The sequence below is a fragment of the Brassica napus genome, chromosome A5, assembly GCF_020379485.1.
Source record: "Brassica napus cultivar Da-Ae chromosome A5, Da-Ae, whole genome shotgun sequence".
Taxonomy (NCBI): Eukaryota; Viridiplantae; Streptophyta; class Magnoliopsida; order Brassicales; family Brassicaceae; genus Brassica; species Brassica napus.
The window spans coordinates 8,970,800-8,995,185 of NC_063438.1; the positions used below are offsets into that span (position 1 = coordinate 8,970,800).

Genomic DNA, 24,386 nt, shown 5'->3' on the forward strand with positions numbered 1-24,386 from the left:
AATATATATAGATAGTCAAAAGTAAATATCTGAAATAGTTAAAGTATACTCAAATCACCAAAAATACTTAAAATAATTATTGATTTCGTATCCAAAATTTTAAATCAAGCCAATTGATATGTTAAGCTTAAGTATTATGACATATGTTATTCAAATTTATACGTAATATATTATTTTATTTATACATTTTGAGAAATTTAAAATATATAATGATTTAAGACTTTAAAAATAGTTTAAATTAGTTATCCAAACCCAAACCAAACCCGCAAAGATCCAAATCGAACTCAAACCAAAATTTAGAAACATTCTAATAAGGCTGAAATCTTTAACCCCGAAAACCCAAAATACAAACCGATCAGAACTAAACCCGTATGGGTATCCAAAAGCCCATCCCTAGTCATTATTATATATCGTATTTTATCATCATATAATTAATCGTATTTTATATGTACCATCATATAAGTAATCATATAATTAATAGTATTTTATACATACCATCATATAAATAATTACATATATTATATTTTTAAAACTTAATATGAAATATGAAAACCATAATTTGAGTTGGTATTTCAAATTGGGCTTTGTATTATGTTTTTCTTATATATATTGACAATATTTTTTTTTATAATGGTTATTGAAAAATAGTTTAGTAAAAATGCATTTTTGAATATATGTATATTTTTGAATCAATTTTTGATATAAATCAAATTTGAATTATTATTTTGATTTGAAATATGTATATAAAGTTTAAATTTTGTTTTATGGTTAGTTTAGAAAAAAAATTTTTAGGGAATTAGATTGACCCATTTTGGTATATTTTTAAAAGTGGCCTAGATAACTTTCAATTTTTTTAAAAAACATAAGCCCATTACTTTTTTTCTTTATACTACTATCCTTGTTTTCAAACAAAAATATTTTTTTTTAAAAGACTGCAATCCATGTTTCCAAACACTCCAAATTTTTATAAGTCCTATTCAAGTCTCCAAACACTCCAATTTTGTACTTGAGTTTTAATAAGATAGATAATATAGATACTTTTATGTATACAAATTATTTTTTAAATAGGTGGTTTATAATATATTATTTGATCCTGATAATCCATGAACTACACTTCTTCAAATCAAAGTGATTTTTAATATTGGAAGTACTATATATATATATATTATTTCATTCAGATTAATTAAATAGTCTTGATTTTTATTTCTAAAAACTTTTTAATGAAATATCATGACAAGATTTCAATCACTTCCTTTTGATATTGTTCGAAGAGTGAGAGATCTGACCATTCGTCTAATTCTCCCTAATATCCTATGTAAATATTATAATTGTAAGAATGAGAGATTTGAACTATTTATTATAAGTATTCTGGTTTATTATTTAATAAATCAATAAATTCTTAGTTTATACATAATTTACATATACTAGAATGGAAAAGTATTATATATATTTTTATCGGTATACTCTTAAGTAACTAAATCTCAAAAGTGTAGGTTAATAAAATAAATAATTTTTTTTTGTTTTACTAGAATTAGATGATTTTTAAAACCAAAAAGGAGAATATATATTAGACAGACATTTATATTTCGAGTGAGCACTTATATTCTATAAAAACTTGATTAATATATTATATTTGAACAATAACCTGTGAATAGAGTTTGTTGTTGGTTTTTTTCAAAAATTTGATTCTTAGATTTATATCTGGAGTGGAACTAACTTTTATAGATGTCCATCATTTCAAAATGACACTTATATAACTCACTGAATTCATAGAAGACGTTTAAAAAACTCATAACAATGAAACAAAAACAAGAACAAAAGCGCCATTTTATAGAGGTAGAAAATGAAATCACTTATAGGGAGTCAATAGTAAAGAAATCGAGATTGGAAAAAATAATCCTCTTTCGTCATTTTACAATCGATGTTGCCTATCTGGTTTTGGTGATTTGTGTCAGCGATAAAACTTAATTTTATTTTGTGCATATGAAGTCTTACAATAATTATAATGAGTTGTAATATGGTAACTATTCAACAACGATGATACATTTAAAGACCAACATTTGTATTCGTCATTTTCCAATCGATAAAAATTGTAGTGTTGCAAAATGTTAAAACCATTTAATGAACAAACTTAGTATAAACCACTCACTCCGCGCATGCATGCGGGTTATCATCTAGTTGTTATAAAATGTGCATAGCACGGAACCATTCTTTTATATACCAAACTACAAAGTCACGTGGCGAATCAAATCTTGACACATAAGCAATGTTTAAAAAAAAATTAACTAAATAAAATAAATTCAAAAAACGTTCACGTCAATCTATTTTTTTTTTTTTTTTGCAATTTCAAATACATAAAATCCTATATTTTGATTTTATCCAATATATAATTGGTGTATCTATATATATATATATTTGGGTTTAGGCCCAAACACAAAATCTATTAAAAGCAATGTTTTTTCTCTTTCTTTTTATATTTCTGGCCTTCTTTCACAGTCTTCTTCATCTCTTTCTTTTTCTTAAATATAGGTTTCAATGTTTCTAAATTTTCTTTAAAAGAAAAAAAATGAGGTATTCTAATACAAAATCACAACTTAGTTGAAATTATTGTATATCGTTCAAGATTAGACATCTCATAACCAGTTACTTCATGTGTTTCACATTTATCTTTACCAGATAAGTCCCGTATTTGTACAACCTAATCCTAAAGTAATGAAAATCCACAACAATAAATAACGACAACCGTTAGAGGGATAAAAGAAATAATATCCAGTTAACATATATATTGGACGGCCAATTGATGTTAAGAGTTTTCAAGGCTCCTAAGACAAATGATGTAGCATAAAAGATTGTCGAACCAGTTATGAGGGATATCAAAGCACCAAGAATGCAAGTACTCACTTAATCTAAGTGCAACCAATGATTTAGATGGGTTTTAAACTACTACTAATACTAGAAAACAATAACAGAATGATACTTTCTTGACTAAGGGACAAGAGAACTTATGGACATAGGGATTAGACCTTGGGTGATCAAGTGTCGAACTAAGGACGGCAAATGATCAATCAAACTATCGACCTTAAGCCTAGACACAATTCTAAGCACGCTCTATGTCTAGATGAATGCTCATTTGCTAACATATCTCAAACATCAAATGTCTTTGTTTGAATAATATGAAAGCAATCATTACTAACAAGTCTATTAGCTATCTTAGCACCTTTAACAACAAATGTCTTTGGCAAAGTATACTAAAAGCCTAGGAGAGTTGTCTCAGGCATTTCATCAAACACCCTTTTAGGTGGGAAATGCCTATTGATCAACTTTTGAGTGGCCAACTCAGAAGATGCATTATGAATACTCTACTAGCAAAAGAACAAGAATAATCTACACTAAAACATCCTAGAACTAACCTAATCACCCTTGATCTCCCTAACCCATGAATTCAAAAGGTGATTACTCACTAATATCCATGATTCCTCTTAAACCCATATCGGATTTCAGATTAATCATGTAGAGAAATAGATAAGAAATCAACAAGAACACAAGATGAAAGCAATCTGAATCTCAAGAAGTTTTACTAGTTGTTCTCCACAAAAGAGATTCTCTGCCTCCAATGGCTTACAAAAGTACTTAACTTAGGTTTAGGCAATGTAAAACAACAAAACAAATGACCAAAAGGCCCCTGAATAACATAAAAATCGTCCAAGCAAAACACGCGGAGCGACCTAGCATAGCCGCTCCAGGAGGTCGCTCCCGACGCATTTTTTCGTGTCTCGCCCCGTCAAAACGCGAGCGACTTGAGCTGGTCGCTCTGGGCTAGTCGCTCTGGCTGGAGCGACTTGAGATAGTCGCTCTGGGCTGGTCGCTCTGGCTGGAAGCGACCTTGGTAGGTCGCTTTGAGAGGTCGCTCCAGGATGCTCGAACAGGGTGGATATGCCTCTAGTAAATTGGTCATAACTCCTTCATTACATCTTCAAATGACTTGAAACCACTTCCATTAGAAAGCTAACTCAATTTGCTGTGTCTCTACAAAATCTTAGCAACAGAAGATTTCTCTAAAGGCTCCATCCATGCTCATCTTTCACCTCCTTTTGGATCACAATGCTCCCAAACATCTCAAATCACTCCATGGCACACTCCAACACCTAATAAGGACAATGAATGCAAAATACAACCTAGACATGGCTAAATCCTAATCTATATGATGAAAATGCTCATGGATGAATGGATAAAACAATGAAAATATGCAAGACATCAACTCCCCCAAACTTGCTCTTTACTTGTCCTCAAGTGATCAATTCAAATTCATGGAAGAGAGACAAATAGCATAACCGCACTCTTTAGTCTACTCTAGCTTCTCAAGGCTTAGTGAAACTCATACCTCTACACAAGTTGCCGGATCATCAATTAACAAGCACCTTAACCAGCTCTCACATTAAATTAAGCACAATGCAAACAAGTGAATTCTTGCAAATGGATAATTGATCCTAGTCATTTGGCTTGGTGAACAAGGGTTGGTTTCATGAGAATGAAAGAAGGGTTTCCAAAGCATTTTTTTCTAGCTATCACTCAAAAACAGGAACCTGATCATTATGCAAAATCTATCTAAGAAAGGAAGCAACTGATGCATACATAGATTGGTTCTCATCCTTCTACCCTTTTCTAAGTGACATCAAACTCCACAAATCCCCTTTTTTCACCCGATAAACATTCTTGCTCTCTCTCTTTTTCTTTTTCTTTTTCTTTTAACCACTAGGGACTCAATATCTTTATCAACACTTAGCTCTAACTTTTCCTTATTCACTCTCTTTTTTTTTTTTTTTTTTTTACAACACTTTTCTTATCTAGAGCTTTCTCTCATTAACCTCTCTTGTCCCTAGGGTCTTTCTATCTTTGACTTTTCTTTAGTCATATTTTCCTCTTTTTTTTTCACTTCCCAAACCCAAGATAAAAGATCTTAGAGTACACAAACTCACCCACCATCCTAGATGCTAGCTCAAATGAGGTTCTTATTGCTAGCCAAAGATGAGAACAAACCTATGTCGCTCCCAATACTCTCAAGATTTTGCACATGACAAGCTATCAAGAAGAGGCCTCACTCAAGCAAATCAATGTTGGTCTCAAAGAATGGTAAGGGTTTAAGGGTGTGGAGTGCCATTTGGGTTAGCAAAAAGGTAATGAATGGAATAAAATAACCCAAATGTGTATGAGATCCATGACTAAGTATGCAAATGTCCATATGCAAGAGAGATTAGATTCATTAAGTTCAGGTTCATTTGTAGCTGGTTTCAAGGCTATATAAATCTCACACAGCACAACAAGTTTCAAGCGGAGCTTTCAAGGCACAATGCATACAAGTTTTCCAAGAGAAGTTTAAGCTATACGGCAATCCCAATCATTGTTCCAAATACAACATGAATGCAATCCTATATACTGTAGACTCAATCCTAAGGATGCAAATGATGCAACTACATGCTTGTTTTTGGTTTCTTTTTTTTTTATTAATTTTGTTTTTGTTTTTCTATGCAAATATGTATGTATAGTGCAATGCATGAGACTCAAAATCATCAAAGCAAACGTGATCAAATACTTGGTACCTCCCCCATACTTAAATCACACAGTCTCTGTGTGAGTGAGAGAGAGATACCCAAAAGACAACTAAAATGCAAAATATGAACTGGTATATACAAGGGAGTGTGGTGGGTTACCTTCTATGGGGAATGAGTAGAGGGAGATGCTCCCTCCTCCTCGTCCTCAGGTGGTAACTCTTCAAGGTGCTCATCAGCAGGAGTGCCCATCTCTTCAATGTAGAAGACTTGCCCGAACACAGTTGGTTTCCTCATTTTCCCCTTGATGTCAAAGTGGAGGATGTTTTCTTTACCCAAATGGAGATCAATCTTGCCTTCCTTCACATTAACAATAGCTTATGCTATAGCTAAGAATGACCTTCCTAGAATCAATGGGTCTTGAGCCTCCTCACCCATCTCAAGCACCACAAAATCTGTAGGTATCTCATACCTTCCAATCTTCACAGGGAGGTCCTCTAAGATGCCCACAGGGTACTTCACTGAACGATCAGCTAACACCAGAGAGAGTCTACACTTCTTGTACTGAGTGAATCCAAGCTTCTTTGCAACAGACAAAGGCATCAAGCTGACACTAGCTCCCAAATCGCAGAGACATTTCTCAAATACCATAGGTCCAAGAGCACAAGGTAGTGTGAAGCATCCTGGATCCTCTAACTTCTCTGGAACATCAAGCCTCTGGATGATGACACTGCACTCATGGGTAAGAATCATCATGCCTTCCATCTCCTTCTTCTTTGCAGCTACAACATCTTTCAGGAACTTGCTATATTGAGGAATCAACATGAAAGCATCGATGATAGCCATTGCAACCTGAGCTTCACTCATTTGCTTCTCAAACAGAGCATTGTACTTTTCTAGCAGCTGCTTCTTGAATCTATCAGGGAATGGAAGTTTGGGTTCATAGGGGGGAGGAACAGAAGAATTCTCACTTGCTGGAACAGCAGGTTCACCATCTTGTATTGTTTTCTTCTCTTCTCCAACTTTTCCTTTACCTTTAGCTTCCATAATCTTCTCCAAAATCTCATCATTGGTCTTCTCATCAACAATTACCACATCATCATCTAAGTTGATGGCCACCTCCTCACCTAGTTTCTCAGCATCCTTGGTGAGGGTTCTAGGAGGTAACTGCTTACCACTCTTAAGGGTGATAGCTTTGACCTCCTTGGGATTTTGGTCAGATTTTCCAGGTAGAGATCCTTGCTGGCGATTCTGGTGAGTGTTCATGGAAGCAAACTGATTCTCTAAATTCTTGACTGTAGAAGCAAGGTGTGAGAATTTGTTGTTGTGCTCATTGTAGCTCCCATCAATATTGGAATGAAGGTTCTTCAACTCATAACCAACATGCTTCTCACTTCTAGTCTGAGACTCCAAGATTTGTTTCAGTAAGGTATCAGTGCTGCTCTATTGAGGAGCAGAGGAACCAGACGAGGGGATTTGCTGAGGCTGATAGCTGCCTTGCTGGTTGTTTCTAGGCGGATAACCACTTTGTTGGTTGTTGGGATAGGATTTCTGTTGGTAGTTGTTGTACTGAACGTTGGGCTCCTTTTTGTACCAGCTACCATTGTTGTTAATGAAACACAACTCCTCTTGACCTTCCAAACCCTCAACTTCATTGACAGCAGGTGGATCTTCCTGCTTGGAGTTACCAACAAACTTCAGCTGTTCTTGGGTGGTTTTTTCAGCAATGAGTAGGGGCATGTTTGTTTCTCCATCTGAATGGACCATCTAGATGAAGATGAGAGTTTTGTTTGTTTAGGCACTAAAAGTGCAACTCATTCAGATGGATCATCCGGATGACTTTTGGAAATTTAGGCTTAATTTTAAAGTCCATTCAGCTGAACCAATTTGGATCATTTGAATGGAGATGGTTCATTCAAAATGGTATAATGTCTATTATGTCCCTAATGTAATTCACAAATTACAAACATAAACATAATATCATTTTTGTTACAAACGAAAACTGACAAAACTACAAAAACACTTTTTTCCGTGCTAAAAATTATTTTTTCATGACAAAACCCCAAAAAGCATTTTCCCGCTAAACTTGCAAAAAATGTTTTCCCGTCAAAATTGCAAAAACGTGTTTTCCCACAAAAACCGAAAACATGTTTTCATGCCAAAATCACAAAAAAAATATTTTCACGCCAACACCCCAAAATACATTTTTCTTTCAAAACACAAAAAACACGTTTTCCCGCCAAAGTCGCAAACCGTGTTTTTCCGCCAAAATTGCAAAAACGTGTTTTCCCTCCAAAACCCCAAAAAAGTGTTTTCCCGCCAAAACAAAAAAAAACGTGTTTTCTCGCCAAAACCGAAAATTTGTATTTTCCTGTCAAAACCGAAAAATCTCGTTTTCCCGCGAAAAACGTAAAAATGTGTTATCGCCAAAAACGTATTTTCCCGCCAAAACCGCAAAAATGCGTTTTTCCGCTAAAACGCGTTTTCCCGCCAAAATCGCAAAAATGCGTTTTCTCGCCAAAACCGCAAAAACGTGTTTTCCCGCCAAAACTGCAAAACACGTTTTTCGCCAAAACCGCAAAACGCGTTTTCTCGCCAAAACCGCAAAAACGCGTTTTCTCGCCAAAACCGCAAAAACGCGTTTTCCCGCCAAAACCGCAAAAACGCGTTTTCTCGCCAAAATCGCAAAAACGTGTTTTCTCCAAAAACGCAAAAAACGTGTTTTCCCGCCAAAATCGCAAAAACGCGTTTTCCTCCAAAATCGCAAAAACGTGTTTTCCTCCAAAAACGCAAAAAACGTGTTTTCCCGCCAAAACCGCAAAAACACGTTTTCTCGCCAAAAACGTGTTTTCCCGCCAAAATCGCAAAAACCTGTTTTCTCGCCAAAACCGAAAATTTGTATTTTCTCGCCTAAACCGAAAATCTCGTTTTCCCGTCATAACCGAAAATCTTGTTTTCCGTCAAAACAGAAAAAATGTGTTTTCTCGCTAAAACCGAAAATCTTGTTTTCCCGCCCAAATCGCAAAAAGAAAACTCGTTAATTTTGAAATAATTCTAATGTAAATATATTAAACTAAATAATTAAATATAATATAGTTAAAATTAATATCAAACATATGATTAAATCAACACAATGGTATTTTGGTAAAGGTTATTTTGGTAATTTGCTTACTAAACTCATTTGAATGGAAATGAAAATAAAGAAACAAACATAAGATCCATTTAGATGATTCATCTAGATGAACTATGTGGATGGACAAACAAACAATCACAAAAATCTGAATGGATCATTTGAATAGATCATACAAATGAATCATTTGAATGGAGATGACAAATGGTGAAACAAACAGCCCCTAGGTCGATCTTGTCTTCCAAAGCTTTGATCTCTTTCCTCGTCTACTTATCATCACCCCTACTGCCTCTATCGTGGTCTGCACTGTAGACTGCATCACTCTTCACCATGTTGTCAACCAGCTCTTCTGCATCATCTTCACTTCTTCCCAAGAAGAACCCATTGCTAGATGTATCCAATTTGGCTCTGTACTTAGGAAGGGCATCTCTGTAGAAGGTACTGAGCAAGCTCTCCTTAGAGAAACCATGATGTGGGCATTTGGTTTGATAGCCTTTGAATCTCTCCCAGGCTTCACTGAATCCTTCCAAGTTCTTATGTTGGAAACTGGAGATCTCATTTCTCAGCTTAGCAGTTCTTGAGGAGGAGAAGAATTTCTCCAAGAATGCTCTCTTGCACTCATCCCAAGTAGTGATTGATTCACTGGGTACAGTCTTCTCCCAATGGATTAAATAACGACAACCGTTAGAGGGATAAAAAAATAATATCCAGTTAACATATATATTGGACGGCCAATTGATGTTAAGAGTTTTCAAGGCTCCTAAGACAAATGATGTAGCATAAAAGATTGTCGAACCAGTTATGAGGGATATCAAAGCACCAAGAATGCAAGTACTCACTTAATCTAAGTGCAACCAATGATTTAGATGGGTTTTAAACTACTACTAATACTAGAAAGCAATAACAGAATGATACTTTCTTGACTAAGGGAAAAGAGAACTTATGGACATAGGGATTAGACCTTGGGTGATCAAATGTCGAACTAAGAATGGCAAATGATCAATCAAACTATCGACCTTAAGCCTAGACACAATTCTAAGCAAGCTCTATGTCTAGATGAATGCTCATTTGCTAACATATCTCAAACATCAAATGTCTCTGGTTGAATAATATGAAAGCAATCATTACTAACAAGTCTATTAGCTATCTTAGCACCTTTAACAACAAATGTCTTTGGCAAAGTATACTAAAAGCCTAAGAGAGTTGTCTCAGGCATTTCCTTAAACACCTTTTGGGTGGGAAATGCCTATTGATCAACTTTTGAGTGGCCAACTCAGAAGATGCATTATGAATACTCTACTAGCAAGGAACAAGAATGATCTACTAGAACTAACCTAATCACCCTTGATCTCCCTAACCCATGAATTCAAAAGGTGATTACTCACTAATCTCCATGATTCCTCTTAAACCCATATTGGATTTCAGATTAATCATGTAGAAAAATAGATAAGAAATCAATAAGAACACAAGATGAAAGCAATCTGAATCTCAAGAAGTTTTACTAGTTGTTCTTCACAAAAGAGATTCTCTGCCTCCAATGGCTTACAAAAGTACTTAACTTAGGTTTAGGCAATGTAAAACAACAAAACAATGACCAAAAGGCCCCTGAAATAACATAAAATCGTCCAAGCAAAACACGCGGATCGACCTAGCATAGCCGCTCCAGGAGGTCGCTCCCGACGCGTTTCTTCGTGTCTCGCCCCGTCAAAACGCGAGCGACTTGAGCTGGTCGCTCTGGGCTAGTCGCTCTGGCTGGAGCGACTTGAGATATTCGCTCTGGGCTGGTCGATCTGGCTGGGAGCGACTTTGGTAGGTCGCTCTGAGAGGTCGCTCTGAGAGGTTGCTCCAGGATGCTCGAACATGGTGGATATGCCTCTAGTAAATTGGTCATAACTCCTTCATTACATCTTCAAATGACTTGAAACCACTTCCATTAGAAAGCTAACTCAATTTTCTGTATCTCCACAAAATCTTAGAAATAGAAGATTTCTCTAAGGCTCCATCCATGCTCATCTTTCACCCCCTTTTGGATCACAATGCTCCCAAACATCTCAAATCACTCCATGGCACACTCCAACACCTAATAAATACAATGAATGCAAAATGAAACCTAGACATGGCTAAATCCTAATCTATATGATGAAAATGCTCATGGATGAATGGATAAAACAATGAAAATATGCAAGACATCACCAATCCTACTTTAAAGTTGAATGTTATAATGCATGTATTTCATTAATCAGTTTGTTTATATCCAATATATTAAGCAATGTATACTTGTTATCGGAAAACAATATTGTTAGTTTTTTTTTTCAATCAGTTATCGATTATCACTATAGATCTTAACACAAAGATTATTTGAATAGATAATGTAATTTGTTGGTTAACTCAAAGCGAATAATACATGTAACGTAATTTGGTTTAGAAACATTTAATGTATTAACATCCATTTTCAATTATATGTTGAGGAAACTAATATTGTGTTACATATGTAATCTTTGGTTTGGGGTTTATAATTACGTCCGACCACTGATAGAAAAACCAGCTAACAATAATAATATCCGAATAACTAGTATTATTTGGGTTTAGGCTTTAGAGTTTATCATTTGGGTTTAGGGTTTTCTTTAAGTTTGAGGTTTAGTTGTTTAGCATTTTATCATATGGGTTTGGATTTAGAGTTTACCATTGGGTTTAATATTTATCTTTTGGGTTTAGGGTTTAAGATTAGAATTTAGGATTTACCATCTGGGTTTAGAGTTAAGAGTTTGTGTTTAGGATTTAAGTTTATTCTTTGGATTTAGCGTTTAGGGCTTAAGGTTAACTGTGGGGAGGTAAGAATTTAAAAAAAAAACATAATATTAGCTCTCCAACATGTAATTGAAATGGTTGTTAGCTTGATAAAACTTTATAAAAACAACTAATCTTAATACTAGTTGTAAATGGCGGTTCACTCATAGTACAACAATATATCCCAAGTTTTTTTTTGGGTTTTTTATATGTCTAAAGGATAAACCCTAAACTCAAAGGATAAACCATAAATCCAAATGATAAAATAAAAACTCAAACCCATATGATAAATATTAAACCCGAAGGATAAACACTAAATCTTAAACCCAAAGATAAACCATATTCCAAAGGGTGATCCTTAACCCTATATCCAAAGGATAAACCTTAAACATCGAATTGTAAAACATAATCATAGAGTAATGTAAATCCTAAACAATAAATCACGACAATCGTTAGAGGGATAAAGTAAATAATATCCAGTTAAAAATATATTGGACGACCAATATTTCTTTAAATTTGAATATAACACATACATTTCATTAATCAGATTGTTCATATCAAATATGTTAAGTAATGTATATTTGTTATCCGGAAATCAATATTGTTAGCTGTTTATCGATCAGTGATCGGTTATCACTATATATCTCAACCCAAAGATTATTTTAGTAAATAATTGGTTTAGGGTCAATAATTATACCCGATCCCTAACAAAAAACTAACTAACAATATTGATATCCTGGTGTTATTTGGGTTTAGGCTTTAAGGTTTATGATTTGGGTTTAGGTTATCCTTTAGGTTTGAGGTTTAGTTTTTAGCGTTTATCCTATTGATTTGGTTTGAGACTTTAGCATTGGGTTTAATATTTATCTTTTGGGTTTATGGTTTAAGGTTATAGTTTAGGGGTTTATCCTCTGGGTTTAGAGTTAAGAGTCTGAGTTTATAATTGAACTTTATTCTTTGGATTTAGCGATTAGGGCTTAAAGTTTATAGAGTGGAGGTTAGAATTCGGTTAAACATAATATTAGCTCTCCAACATGCAATTGAAATGTTTGTTAACTGGATAAAACTTTATAAGAACAACTAATTTTAATATTAGTTGTAAATGGCGGTTAAATCATAATGCAACAAGTTATCATAAGTCTTCTTCTGGTTTTTTCATATATCCGAAGGATAAACCCTAAACCCAAAGAATAGACCATAAACCCAAAGGATAAACCCTAAATCCAAAAGATAAACCATAAACCCAAAGGATAAACCCCAACCCATATGATAAACATTAATTCTAAATGATAAATATTAAACCCTAAACCCAAAGGTAAACCCTACTCCAAAGGATTTATCATTTGACTTAAGGTTACCTTTTAGGTTTGAGATTTAGTTTTTAGTGTTTATCCTACGAGTTTGGGTTTATATTTTACCATTGGGTTTAATATTTATCATTTGGGTTTAGGGTTTAATATTAGAGTTTAGTGTTTATCCTCGGGATTTAGAGTTAAGAGTTTGGATTAGGATTTATGTTTATTCTTTAGATTTAGCGTTTAGGGCTTAAAGTTTATAGTATGGATGTAAGAATTCGGTTAAACATAATATTAAAGTTTATAGTATGGATGTAAGAATTCGGTTTAACATAATATTAGCTCTCCAACTTTCAATTGAAATGGTTGTTAGTTAGATAAAACTTTATAATGACAACTAATCTTAATATTAGCTGTAAATAGCGGTTAAATCATAATACAAGTTATCCTAAGTGTTGTTCTCGGTTTTTTCATATATCCAAAGAATAAATCTTAAACCCTAAACCCCAAAAGATAAACCCTCAATCCAAAAGATAAACCATAAACCCAAATCCATATGATAAACATTGAATACAAAAGATAAACACTAAATCATAAACCCAAAAATAAACACTCTATTCATTTCTTACAAATCTCTCTCTCTGGTACCACCGAACGTAGCTACCACCTATGACTGATCTCCGACCACTCATATGGCAATGTTTCTCGATATGTCGCTGATGGACAACCAGATCCACTTTTCTTCGACTCATATGACATATTTTATTCGAAGCATAATTTGCAAGATCAATTACATATAGTGGTTGTACTTCACCTTCTGCAAATGACAATAAAAGTGTAAGCAAGGTAAAACTACTCAAAATAAAAGCATGAAAGACAAATACAAAACGTATATTACCATGGGTACTTAACAATTAATAACTTACGTTAGCTATCTAATTATCATATTGATATATCATATTAATGTTTTAAATTTTTGGCGATATATCATATATATGTTTTAAACATCAAATTGTGTAGATTCATCATGTGGATGAAGAAGAAGATGAAATATTAAGTGTATAAATGAATATGGAGAGAGAAAGAGAACAAAAGAGTAATGATTAATTTTTGGCTTATATATTATTTATGTACATATATTGTATCTATAATATGGTAAGTTGTAATATTTTAAAAAATAAATAAATTTATTCTGATAAATTTTGATAGGTTTCAATTTTAGTAGTAGAGACATTTTTGTCCAAAAAAAGTTCAGTAATTCACCTTTCCATCTAGGGGTGGGCACTTTACCCGATATCCGATGCCGCACCCGTATCCGATCCAAAAAATCTAAACCGAAATCCAAACCGAAGTAGCAAAATAACCGAACGGGTATTGAATTAGGAGAGATTGGATATCCAAACCCGAACGGGTAATATCCAAACCCGAACGGGTAATATCTGAACCCGAATAAATATCCGAAGATAACCGAACATATGTATAATTAACCATATATTTCTAGTTTACTTCTCTCATTTTATATAAAATATTTATATTGATACTACACGTACTTTAAGTTCATATGATATACATAGAATTACGGAGAAAATGATTTGCTACTCATTAAAAATGCATGTCAAACTTCTTATTTCAAGAATTAACAAAAAGTTACATCCAAAATTTAAAAACAATAACCAAAATAATGTATTTTTTAGTTTCAAAATGTTATGTCCAAATCTATTAACCTTTCAATCTATTAAAAATAAAAAATTAGTTAAGTGAGTTATATTTTTAAATATAAGAAATTTGAGGAATTGAAATTTTTATTTTATTTTTTAAAATATAAATATCCGAACCCGATCCAAAATAAACGAACCCGAACTAAAAATACCGAACCCGACCCGAAGTACAGAAATATCCGAATGGGTTTTATACCTCTATACGAAAATACCCGAAAATCCGAAATACCTGACTCGAACCCACACGAGTACCCAAATACTCACCCCGAATAAATATGCCATTTATTCTTGTATATGGAGTGCAAATTCTCTTTAACAAAAAAAAAAACGTATTTTTAGTTTTTAGATTCCTAATTTTTCTCAAATCCCCACGATCACTTTCACGTCGTACGTACGTAACTCCCAAAATCATAATCATGGCACAAAATCTAACAGTTTCATCTTCTTTATTCTTGCTTTTCTCCTCCTTCTTCTCCATGTTTCATATTCTTCATCAATTTTTTTCCAGATTTTCAGTGCATCAGCAAAAATCAATAGAGGTTTGTGACTACTATATCACTTCTGCTCAATTATATATTATTTGATTCTTTTAGCGTGATTCAGATAGAATATGTCACTTAAATATACTGTTGTTTCAAAGTTTTTTTTATAATTTTTTTTTTCTTTTTCAAGTGTTTACAAAGCTTATTTCTTCAAAAGAAAAATATAAGAAATAAAATAAAAATAGTGTTTGCAAATGAGGAGATATTAGGAATTCAGTTATGTCCGAACTTTTTTTGTAGGCACTACGTAGCAAAAAGAAATCCTGTCCAATAGAAAAGGTACAGATTCTGCAAACTTTACAGTTTTGTCTCTGCTTTTTCATAATTTTGATTCAAATTCTTACAAACTAGCTTTGCATTTCCCCCCGCGAGCACTTGATCTTCATTACGTCTTATGTTTTTGTATATTTTACAGTTTGTTCAATGGTATTTTTTTGAACTGCAGTTTGTTCGATGTTTTTTTTTTTGAACCGCAGTTTGTTCAATGTTATTATCATACATAGTCGTCCTGCCAAATTGTTTCAGTTACCCTTGCCATCTTTTCATACATTGTCATCATATTTCTCTGCAAAAGCTGAAATGAATTATGATGCAATACAAATTAATACGAGGTCTCGATCGTGAACCAAATGTGTTTCTCTTAACGAGAGTAACTCATTTCAAAGCTGGTGCACGATGGTGTAAGATAGCCAGGCACAATAATAAATACTAGAGATTGATCCGTGCTCCCGCGTGGATATTGGTTCTGATATTTTTATACATTAATATTTGCTTTTAATAATTAGTGTTATATATGTAGAATGTGTCGTAATATGATCTGGACCGAATCGGGTAATATGATTATTTTTGGTAAAAATATCTTAATCTGTTTCAGATAGATTTGTTATTTAGATATTTTAGGTTCATATACATTAGAACCGAACACATCTAGACTCAGAAGAATCCAACTCAAAACCCACACATAAATTTATAATATTCAAGCGGGCCTAATTTAAAAAAAGATACCCGAAAAGAACAACACGTACCTAAATGGATAGCCAATGTTCATGCTTAACTGATTTTATAAACTAATAAAAATAATTTTTTCTATATGTTTGGCTAAATTAAGTGAAATAAAAAGAAATTTTTATTTATTAAAATAATTATATGGAGCAAAAAATTAAGTGACAATAAATGTAATATATTTTTATTATTTTGATTTAAATTATTATTTTATTCACAAAATATGTATTTGAATTAAGTGACAATAAATGTAATAGGTTTTTGACTACGTAATTTTCCACAAATTGTAAGAAAAATCCTTTATATACTAAAGCGCAAGTCGCCTAACTAATCAGAATTTGACATTTGGCAAAAGTTAAAAAAAAACAAATATCTCATTAGAAAAAAATTATTTGATCACGGTTTTCCTTAACTTCCAAGTATCCAAATCCCTAAATTTTCTCACAATATCATCAACACGTTCAAAGATAAATATAACGTTTTGAAACTGATTTTTCTTCTATATATAATTTCAATCTTTTTACTTCACGTTTTATTTGATCTCTTTGTTTTTCATCTCTTTCTTAATATTCATTTCTCTGTACTGAGTTTTTTTCTCTTTCTATTGATCTTCTACAGATACCAATAAATTCCATACAAGTTCATGATCACTCTTTAGTTAAGATTTGGTTTCTTCTTATTTTGTATTAACAATCTCTTGATTGTTTATTTCAGGTTGAGAATGGCACTTGAGTACATTGTTTCAAAGCTTTGACAGAATCGAGGATAACGACAATAGGTATGTTCAACTATGTTATCTACAAAACTGGTATTTACAATACTGTTCTTTCTGTGATAAATTACTTGCATTACTTTTGCATTTAACAGAAACATAAATGAAGAAGAAAGAAGAAAGAAGACAAAAGACAAACTAGATTTTAACAAGAAAGAATCATTATCCTGCCATCAACAGACGATTAAGAAAAAGAAATCTCAAACTACAAACAAAACGAAAGAGGTTCTCTGTGGCAAACATAGTAGAAGAGAAGAATGGTAAATAATTTGAAAACACGTACACATATTTTTTTTCTCTGATTCTATCTTTTATGTTGCTCTTTAATAAGACAGAGAAAGCATAGTTACAGGTGAGAGAAGACTTAAGTTTTACGGCAAATGAGAGAGAGAGAGCATTCCATCTGTGTAACATCATATTGGTTTTTGGTGAGTAATTTTTAGAGCAAGCAGTCTGTTTGAGATGTCTTTGTGGACTGTACGAGCTATAGAAAGGGTTGAGTCTATTAATATAAGTTGACTATTTTACGGATGTTGTTCAATTTCTTTGTTTTATTTTTACTATTTCAATTCTAACAAAAAAAATATTTTGAAAAGAATTATTTAGAAAAATTACAGTCAAAATAATAAAAATGCAAGCAAAAAAAATTAACCATGTGCGTAGCACTGAGCCATCATACTAGTAAATAAAAATTTAGTAAAACAAACTAAACCGAACATTTAACTATATGCAAAACCCAATTATTTTATATTTTTAATTTTATAATTGGCACATAGTTAATGATGATTAACTAATAAATAAAATATGTACTATTATTATTATGGTAATAAAATTAATTATATGATGTATTGTTAACGTAATATAATTAATGAAATTTTTAAACTGTGTGAAATATGGAAACAATTAATATTAGTATATTTTTTTGTAGAGGTATCCATGTTTTCAAACTGTACCAAAAGATACTTCAATTTTAATAGTGTAAATAGATAATATAGATGGTGTTAATACATCTTAACATTGGTAACAAATTTTAGTAATTCTGTACCTGTACGTAGTACGGGACGAAACACTACTACTTGTATAAATTAAAAACATAAAACCAATCCCATATAAGAAATTCGTTATATCATATCATAACTAAATGGAAAACACACATAAATAAATCATGAATGTTTATCAAATTCTAACACAGTAGTGATCTATTAGAATATATGAAACATAAACTTTAATTTTATAATAAAGAGAAAAAAACCCTATAAACAACACATGCATAGAAAATATGGTTTCTTGTAACCCAAGAAAGTTACACATACAGCACTACTGAAACGAACTGCTTGCCGATGCACATAAAAGAAAAAAGTTCAATTTCAAAGATAACTTAACATTTTCAACGTTCATTTCAACTTATCATTTGTTCAAAAACATTAAATCCTTTCAATTCACCTGGGTCCGGGAGAGAGTTCGGAACCAGGAGATAAGCTAAAATCAACAGAATCTTTAGAATACATCACTTGACTCCCTTGTTTCCTGGCAATCTCTGACTCCAGACATTCTTTTAGCTCCATCACAACATGTGGCATTGTCGGTCTACGGTTTGAGGTAGGGCTTACACATGCCAGCGCCAACTCCACTGCTTTCCATACACCATTTGTATCAAAATCTCCCATCAGTTTTGGGTCGATAATATTCCTAATGTCTCCTTCCAGGAGAAAGAAGCCAACCCATTGTGTAATGTGAGATCTCTCGCGGGTTATATCGATCACAGGCTGGTTTGTGATGATCTCTAATAGCACTACCCCGAAGCTATACACGTCGCTCTTCTCGCTTAGCAAGTTTGTTATATAGTACCTGAAAAGAGTAGTATAACATATCATATTTTATACTGAATAAGATAATCAGTTGATTGCTATTGTTACTCACTCAGGGTCTAAGTAACCAGGTGTTCCTGCAATTACTGTTGATACATATGATTCACCATCGACCGGGGAAGATCTAGAGAGCCCAAAATCAGCTAGCTTCGCTTGAAACAGCTCATTTAATAGTATGTTAGTAGTTTTCACGTCTCTATGGACCATGGGAGGAATACTTCCATTGTGCAGATACTCCAATCCTATTACAATTAATGGTTACTTTTTAGTTTTTATGTCAATTTTACATTATAGACATCAAAAACAGAATATGAGAAAAAAAAACAATGTTGTTTCAGCACCTTGTGCTGCCTCCATAGCTATTAGCATCCTGTTTTCCCAAGTTAAAACATGCTCACCGCGTTTTCCTGTACCAAATTTCAGTTGTTTTTACGATGAATTGATTCCAACAAATCAGAATCTCTTAGTGAAAGTTTTACCTGACATATTCTCTTTCAAGTCTCCATTTGCCATGTATTCGTAAATCAAAGCTAAGTTGTCACCATCATCACAATAACCCACAAGTCCCACCAAATGTCTATGGTGGACTCTTAAAAGAAGTTCAACCTTAGAAGATAAGAATGATTAGAAACTAAATCGCAAGAGAGTGATGGCTCTATTTCTCATTCAAAGTTACCTCTGCTTTGAAATGTTTATAATCTTGAGCAGCTGATGTATGAAAGAGCATTTTTACTGCTACTTGAGTATCATTTAAGTTTCCATAATACACTCTTCCGTAGCCTCCTTTACCAAGCACTCTCTCAAAGTTATTTGTCATCTTTAATATGTCGGAATACGTGAATATCCGTTCCTTTGTTCCGATTGATTGATTGGATGATCTCTTCTCACTATTTACGCTGCTTGAAACTGATACAATGGTAAAAAAAAAATGAATTAATCAAATATTTGAAAAACATTATATTTTCCATGTGTTTCAAGACCTGATCCGACAATTATACCTTTATTATGTGTTTTCCTTGCAACAATGAAACATATGGTAAGGATAGCTAGGGCAGTGATCACGCCAGCCACCGATATCTCAATAGCAACCAAAGTAAACTTTCTACCCGGTTTGACATCTATTCTGCAATCATTAAAATGACGGGAAAAGACCAAAAAAGATAAACAAAGCGGAGATTAGTAACACTAAGGAGACAAGCTAATGCTTTATCATCAAGAAGAAGAAATAAAAGTTGTGAAAACGTCTTACATTAGTGTTAATGATTTGATGTTTATCCTTTCTTGAAGAGAATCTGGAATTATGAGATTGAGCTTCGGGTTTCCGCTTAAGTTTCTGCAAGTGAAAAAGAAAAAAAATTCGTTCGCACAACATAAAATATGAAATTAAAAAGGCAAGCAAGAGTCCAATAGCATAAACTCACATGAGTGTCAGCATCTTCATATCAGCAAGAAAATGTGGAATGTCTCCTGATAAATCATTCTTTGATAAATCTCTGTCCATTAAACGGAAATAACGTTTTTTGAAAAGTTAATATATCATATAGTTAAGTTTATTTGGGTGTTAAGAGTTTCAGATGCTTACAGTTCTCTTAATTGTATAAGATTAGCAATATCAGGGGCTATGGTACCGTTCAGTCCGCTTGTTGTCAAGTTCCTAATGTGTTAAAGAATTAAAATTAGTGCAAACTCCGAAACGAAACAAAACAATTTTTTTTTTTATGAATTGTAAACAAATAAAATAAAAGACGTACAAGGATATGATGAGAGGTTGATCTGAGTCCACATGAAGGCAATTCACACCTTCCCATCGATAAATTTGAGGAGAACAAGGATCTCCTTGCCAACTTATCTTTTTACTCAATCCATATGTTTTCTTGATGTTCATCATAGCAGAGACTGATACTTAAAAGAACAAACATATTAGGAGATGCAAATGTTAATATAACGGTTGAAAGAAAAAGGAAGTATAAAATTTACAAATTAGAAGGAGGTTTATAAGATGTAAGTATTTTAATTGAATAAGAAATCCAAATTAAACAATTTTTTTTGTGTTAATAGCATACTTAAAATTCTTGTGAAAATGTGATTTTATTAAATTTATGATTACTAAATCATACCTAAAATATGTTATTATTTGGTTCATGATTTAAAATTCAAGTAATGGATTTAAAAAAAAAAAAAAAATCTTAGATACATATATTATAGTTATTTGGAAATCTATACGGATTGAAAAAATTGATATAAGACAGTTTCATGTGGAATCTGAAAGTATTTTGAGAAAATTAATAACCCTCCTAAACTAAACAAAATCAAAAACAATATTGATTAAGAGCATGGATTTACTAATGAAATTTACCTTCATCTTGGTATGTCGCCAGCAGTAAATTTTCAACAACTGTATAAACCTCAAGGGCATTGATAAGTGGAGGAAGGGTAGATTTTTTTGTCCTTGTAAAAGTGAAATTGAATCTCCCATCTGGAGAACTCAGCGCTGTTGGACTAATGATTGTTGTGATGTTGAGTTTGCCAGGTCTAAAGAAAGTTTCCCAAACCTGATCACCGTTGTAAGTAATGTTGTATTCTCTGATCTCATTATATCCAAGATTCTGAATTTCAGCGAAATGCATGTATATATATGACTGTGTTTTGGCATCGCCGAGATCCCACCATATGTTAAGAGGATCAGTAGGCTTTGCAGGAATTATTGCGGAATTCGCCACATTTTGAGGCACATCGTAGGAGTTACTGCTTGTATCGACTCGAAGATTGGTACTTAACGACAGGGTTTCATTCTCGCTATAAGGAACCCAAATTCGGTCATGGAAGTCTTCATCATACCTGAGAGAGAGAAGCAAAGATGTTACAATTTTAGTTTATCAAAAACAAAGTTACACGAGTTGATGTTTTCGTCTGTACGATATATATGTTCGTGTTTTACATTATATTTAATATACGGGTTTCAGTGATATGTAAAATAATGGAACAGTGCTAATACTTTAACAGAATATAATGTTGGTTTGTAACCAACTTTAAAGATGGCTTCGTATATCAATGATGTTTTATCTATACCACGTACATAGTATATATAATAAACAATTTTCGAAAAGAGGTGAAATTTTGTTGAATGTTGCGAATGGGTTTACAAAAATGGCATAAATAATTTTAAAATAGGTGAAAACTACTATTCATGTCTTTTTCTTTTCTCAAATGAACCCACAATTTGAGCAAGCAAAAACTTTTTGTTAGTTGTAAACGCAAACTGTTCTTAACAGTTGCACCAAAGAAAAAAACGGAAACTGTAGAAAATGTACATGTAAAAATGTGTATATTTGCATTTTATGAAATTACTTAGTGGAAAATGAAGAATTTTTGTCTTGAAAAATGAAGAATTTTTGTTCTTGAAAAATGAAGAATTTTTTTCTATACCTGAGGTAAGATGGAGTCTCCGGAAAGTAAATTCTGGCGAACGACATCAACGATCCACTTTGGGTGACGTAAGCTTTATTGTTCAACGGACGAAGTTCCAAGGACGATATAAACGGTGACGTTTTTCCTGTTTTGACAAGACAAACTTGAAGCCGGTCTTGTGGTAAGACATGGATCATCTCGTAGATCGAAGCATTTGCTACTCCATCCAATATAACAGAAGTCCATTTGTTAGGACCAATGTGAAGATCAAACTCGGGGATCTGGTTTAGACCGTCATAATTCCCATACACAAAGGTACCTCTAATCAAATATTTGCGGTTCGCCGTAAGCTTGAAGTTGTAACAGTTTCTCTGACCTTCAGGGAAGCTTCTTAAGGTCCAAGTCTGTTGCTGTAACGGTGTCTTGTATGAATCATTGATCCTCCCAACTAATCCACTGTCGATATAGGCCGTGTCTGATGTGTATGCTATATTTGTTGTCTTCTCCGTATAGACTGTGCTCTTAGGGATTAATCCACAATCCAAGCTCACAAATCCTTCTCATCAAAAATATTATAATCAAAAGACAGAAAATCAAAAGGAAAATCTTCAAGTTTTAACGAAAACCGAGTAAGAACCTGGTTGATTTTGAGCTTGGACTGATTGAAGAATGGCAAAAGCTATGACTAAGGGTAGCAAAAAACCATTGAGAGATTTCATTATGTGTTTTACTTTTATTTTTTGCAAATCTTGACCATTTAGATTGAACAGGTTACTGTAAGAAATATGAGGAAACGTGAAAGAAACAAAGGAAGATAGGTGCACAGAATCTTGCTCTGTCAATATAATCCCAAGCTGTCTTTCACAAAGTCAGAAACTATTTAATCGAATAGGGAGCAAAATATTAGGGAATTAATCCTCATTTTACTATTTAGAAACAAATCCATAATTTTGTATATGAAAATATCCTAATTTCCGTAATTTGATTTTTATTTTACTTTCTTGACTTATTTTTATTTCTCACCTTGTTGACGGTTGTTTGAATAAATAAAAAAACATTATAAGAAATATATTTGGTTTCGATTCCTTTCTTTTTGGCTCAATATAAACATTTTACCGAGTAAATAAGAGAGATATCTATTTCATAGGATATCTACTCTATTAGAACAAAAGTATCATTTAAAATATAAAAATATATTTCATGTGTTATTTACACAAAATATCATGAGAAAAAGACTAGGATAACATCAAACCAAATTTTTGTTCCCAAACTAGCACTCAAAGTTCAAAGTCACAAAATATGTTTCATTGAAGAGGTAAATATACACTTATATCCTTTAGGCTAATTAATTCAAACCTTAGGGTTTAGAGTTAAGCGGTGGGATTTTGGAATTAGGGTTTAAAATTTTATAAAATTAAAAATAAATACTAAAAAATTAAAAATAAAAAATTTTAAAAACAGTTTCAAAAAGTATTTTTGAATTATAAAAAGAAAATTTGAAAACAAATAAAAAAAATTTCAAAAAAAAAATTATAAAAAGTTTCGAATCTGAGAACATATAATCTGAAACTATAAAAAAAATTCTTTTTTTTTTCATTTTTTTATTTTTATTTTATTTGTTTTTATTTATTTTTGTTTGTTTATTTAATTTTAAACCAAAGGTATTAGGGATATTTTACCCTTTAATGAATGTCATTTTTGTGACTTTCTCCTTCTAGTGCCATTTTTGTGACAAAAACTCAAAAGGTGCTATTATTGACAATTGCCCAAATGTTCATTACAATTTAAAATATTAAATGTCATTAAAGACAACTCTTTCATATTAAATTTGCCATAACATATATATATATATACACATATATAAAATCCTAAGCTATTTAAAATTTTGTAAGATTATTTTCTAGAATTAGAAATAATATTCTTAAAATAACTAAATGACAATATCTTACAAAATCTTGGGGGGGGGGGGGGGGGGGGGGGGGGGTTAAAGATAGATTACTTATTCATTGGTTGAGTATATTGAGTTGCATGTATTCATCTAAAACGTATAACAACTATTTTTGATCCTTTTTTTTGTCATCAACTTATACAGACTCATATTGACTCTGTGAACCACATCGGGAGATCTGCATCCATGTGAACAACAAAAGCGGTTGCTTCCTTACACTGCGTGCTAGGCTATCTACGTTTGTATTTTGCGTTCGCGGTACATAGATGATCTATGATCGGATGAAACTCTCTTCCATGATTTTTAAATCTTCCAAATAACTTGCAAAAGCTGACCATTCTTCTGGTTCCGAAACTATCTTCACCAATTG

At 32.7% G+C, this 24,386-nt stretch overlaps 1 long non-coding RNA gene, 1 other non-coding gene and 1 pseudogene across 3 annotated transcripts; 2 read left to right on the forward strand and 1 right to left on the reverse strand.

The window, feature by feature from the left end:
* Positions 1 to 9,138: 9,138 nt before the first annotated feature.
* On the forward strand, positions 9,139 to 9,245 carry LOC125609790. Its single transcript, XR_007339935.1, has one exon. It is a non-coding gene; the product is annotated as a small nucleolar RNA R71 (small nucleolar RNA).
* Positions 9,246 to 14,910: 5,665 nt separating this feature from the next.
* On the forward strand, positions 14,911 to 17,333 carry LOC111216029. 2 transcript variants are annotated; one of them, XR_002664750.2, is made up of 5 exons: positions 14,911 to 15,015; positions 15,259 to 15,297; positions 16,735 to 16,798; positions 16,888 to 17,052; positions 17,145 to 17,333. It is a non-coding gene; the product is annotated as an uncharacterized LOC111216029 (long non-coding RNA). The 2 variants fall into 2 exon arrangements; XR_007339744.1 differs by having other exon boundaries at positions 16,888 to 17,333.
* Positions 17,334 to 17,473: 140 nt separating this feature from the next.
* Positions 17,474 to 23,433, reverse strand: LOC125609484 (annotated as a pseudogene).
* Positions 23,434 to 24,386: the final 953 nt, after the last annotated feature.